The sequence below is a fragment of the Octopus bimaculoides genome, chromosome 8 (genome assembly GCF_001194135.2).
Source record: "Octopus bimaculoides isolate UCB-OBI-ISO-001 chromosome 8, ASM119413v2, whole genome shotgun sequence".
Taxonomy (NCBI): Eukaryota; Metazoa; Mollusca; class Cephalopoda; order Octopoda; family Octopodidae; genus Octopus; species Octopus bimaculoides.
The window spans coordinates 92,789,564-92,793,367 of NC_068988.1; the positions used below are offsets into that span (position 1 = coordinate 92,789,564).

At 40.2% G+C, this 3,804-nt stretch overlaps 1 long non-coding RNA gene across 2 annotated transcripts in view; it reads left to right on the forward strand.

Annotated features, from left to right (window-relative positions):
• The window catches only part of LOC128248529 (uncharacterized), a 9,385-nt gene extending 6,259 nt beyond the window's left edge, over positions 1-3,126 (forward strand). For both annotated transcript variants that reach the window (XR_008264704.1, XR_008264703.1), the window contains exon 4: positions 2,376-3,126. This is a non-coding gene — a long non-coding RNA (uncharacterized LOC128248529). The remainder of the gene's footprint in view (positions 1-2,375) is intronic.
• Positions 3,127-3,804: the final 678 nt, after the last annotated feature.

Genomic DNA, 3,804 nt, shown 5'->3' on the forward strand with positions numbered 1-3,804 from the left:
CTCAGAAATAATATATTTTATCGTAATTTTTTTTAGTATATTTTTTTTCATATTTACCTTTCTGGATGTGAATATATATTTTTAGAATGGTGAAGGCACATAGCTCAGTGGTTAGAGCGCCAGGCTTACAATCATGAGGTAGTGAGTTTGATTCCCAGACCGAGCTGTGAGTTGTGTTCTTGAGCAAGACACTTTGTTTCACGTTGCTCCAGTTCATTTAGCTGTAGAAATGAGTTTCGACATCACTGGTACCAAGCTGTATCAGCCTTTAACTTTCTCTTGGATAACATTAGGGGCATGGAGAGGGGAGGCTGGTATGCATGGGCAACTGATCGTCTTCCAAAAACAATCTTGCCCAGACTCATGCCTTGGAGGGTAACTTTCTAGGTGTAATCCCATAGCCATTCATGACCAAAGAGGTCCTTTTATTGTTAGAATGACAGGGTAGGTGTGAGAGGCCAAATCTGGCTGGTTTGAACATAAAAAACAGGTAGAATATTTGGGCCAGATATGGCTTGTTTAAATGCTAAAGGGTTAAAATCCTGATTACATTTACCTAATTTAACTGCCATATACAGTGATGTTTGCTTAATATCAGCTCTGTGTTGTCTAAATGTGTATTGAAGATAGGTGAGTATAGAGATTTCATTTAAAATTACAATGCTATTATGAAGGCCCATGGGTTAGGGTTAGGGTTAGGGTTAGGGTATTCAGTTCATGATCAAAAGATCATGAGTTCTATTCCCAGCGACATGTTGTGTCCTTGAGCAGGACACTTTATTTCACATTGCTCCAGTCCACTCAGCTGGCAAAAATGAGTTGTACCTGTGTTTCAAAGGGTCAGCCTTGTCACACTCTGTGTCATGCTGACTCTCCTTAAGAACTATGTTAAGGGTACACAACACATGCCTGTGGAGTGCTCAGCCACTTGCATGTTAATTTCATGAGCAGGCTGTTTTATTGACTGGATCAACTGGGACCCTTGTCGTCAAACTGACGGCGTGCCAGTCACAATGTTATTTGACATAGATTCCTGTCATATCTCAGTTCAGCCTTAAGAAAGAGGTCAAAATGTAGGCTTTCTACAAACGATTTCTTTCTAGAATATTCTATAAATCTTTTGACTTGTAAAACAAATGGACAGCAGTAAGCCTTAGCATCTGCCTTCCATGCTGGCATGGGTGAAACGGTTTGACCGGAACTGGTAATCTGGAGAGCTGCACCAGGTTCCAGTCTGATTTGGCATGGTTTCTATGGCTGGACGCCCTTCCTAATGCCAACCACTCCAAGAGTGTAATGGGTGCTTTTTACATGTCACTGGCATGGGTGCCTGTTACATGTTATTAGCATTGGCCACATAATTGTATTTCCAAATATGGATTTGTTGGTTAGACAGCACCATATTTCCATAGAGAAAATTTTGAGTTCAATTGGTGCTGGCATGGCTGTGTAGTTAAGAAGTTTTCTTCCTAACCACGTGGTTGTGGTTATGGGTTCAGTCCTACAGCATGATACCTTGGGTAAGTGTCTTCTGCTGTGGCCCTGTGTAGACCAAGCTTAGTGACTTAGATTGGTAAATGGAAACTGAAACTCCCCTGGCATCGTAAGTGGGTTACTGTACACAATTTCTGCAGAAGAAGTGTCGAGGTCTCCCTTTGGGGTGGTGTAGATTCCCAGCATCACCCATGGAAGTTGGTCAATCCAGTTGGGTCCGTTAAGTCTAGTTGTGAGGAATTCCTTCAAGCAGCGGTGAAATCTCTCCACTGTGTGGGAGAGTTTAAAAAAAATATATACTGGAGTTGATTCGTTCAACTAAAAGTCTTGAAGGCGGTGCCTCAACATGACCGCAGTCTAGTGACTGAAAACTGTAAAAGATAAAAGATATATTTGTATAAATATAGGTATGTGTTTGTGTGTATGCTTGTATGTGTGTTTGTGAATGCGTATACCTTGTGTGGCAAGCTTAATCTATTGCCCAGTTTAATATCACTACTTGATACTTTGGCAGTCTTAGAGGACCTTGTAGAGACTCATTGGTACTGTCTTTCTTTCTGGCTGAAAGATAAAAAGTGTATCTGTGTGGTAAGAAGTTTGTTTCTCAACAACATGGTTCTGGGTTCAAATCCCATTGCGTGACACCTTACCTTCTACTGTAGGTGCACGTTTCACAAAGCTTTGTGAGTGGACTTGGTTGACAGAAACTGAAAGCAGCCCGTTGTACACACACATACACACACACACACATGTACACACGCACACACAAATACACAGACATGACAGAAGTAAATAGACACCTCATAAAACATCGTTTTATGTATACTCTGACTTGTAAATGTTTATATTTTTTTTTATTAATTGACAATTTTACATTTCAGGTTCTATATGTGACTGTTTAATCATGCCATATACAAAAGAAGCCTTGGAACTGTCTGAATTTCAAAGAGGCCATATTGTGGGTTATTCTGAAGGTAGACATTGCGTAAAATCCCACTTTCTACAGTCAATAGAGTGATCGTGCAGTTCACCAGCGACAGGAAGGAGTCCACATCACCTCACCCAGATCAACCAGGTCCCTCTGACAGGACCCTTCTCTTTGCTAAGAAATGTGTGGAGGATAATCCTCATTGCAGGGCCTCTGACATAGCAGAACAAGTTGATGTCAGTCCCAGAACGTCTGTTAAGTATCTCCACAAACTTAGTTACTATGACAGAGTAGCAAGAAAGAAGCCACTTCTTCGACCAGCCAATATCTAGTGGAGAAAAATTGGGCCAGCGAGATAGTGGAGAGGCCACTAGCATTTTGGAACCTTGTCATATTTTCTGATGAGTTCAGATTTGCTGTGTTTCCTGACAGTGGTCGAGTGTGGCTCTAGAGACTCTGTGATCAAAGAATTTGATGTGAAAAAATTGCAGCCAACAATGAAACATGGCAGCTATTCTGTGATGGTCATAAACTGAGATAAATATATGTTCACATTGCAGAAAGAACTCTTTCCAATCTTCTCCAGTTGTGAAATGATTAAAGAAGACTCTTTATTTATGGGAGATGGGGCTCCTTGTCACTTTTTTTCTTTTCTTTTCCTTTCCTCTTCTCTCTTTTTCCCTCTTTCTTGATTTACCCCTGACCTGCCTTCCCTTACTACTATCTAACCTACCTTCATCTAAATTCTCTAACAGGCGACGGTTACTGCAGTGAATTATCTTCTGCAGAATTGTTTCTGATATTTAGCGCGCCAAAGCTGGGACTTTTGAAAATAACTCCAATGTAATCGGTGAAACTGTACACATGTCTAATTTTATGTGGACAATTCGTATATTGTCCTGCAAATCATATTGAATTGAACGGTCGTACTGATGAGCCACGGATGGGTTGTGTAAGTAAAAATTACATTAATCCATTAATGTGCGAAACCTGGTCTACGATTAATTCTTTATTTTGTATATTTTCACTTGTCTTGCTCGTTCATGTTCTGGTGTGCGCTGAATTTCCCGAGAGAACATTCTTTTCTTTTATGGTTTGACCGTAGATGGTCTATCTCTAGCGTAATGGATGTCCACTTAGTGGTCATCCCTTCTCATATGTACACACACACACACACACACACACACACACACACACATATATATGGATAATAATAATAAATGGAGCAAAACGCATGTCAATAAAAGTTCCTTTAATTCCTACACATGTTTCAAGATAAATGAGAGCTCTTTCACAAAGAAGAAAGAGCTGTTGGGGTTCCTCATATATTTCTCTTCAGGGAGTTCATAATAAAACATGTAATAGCAAGACAAAAGCGAAAT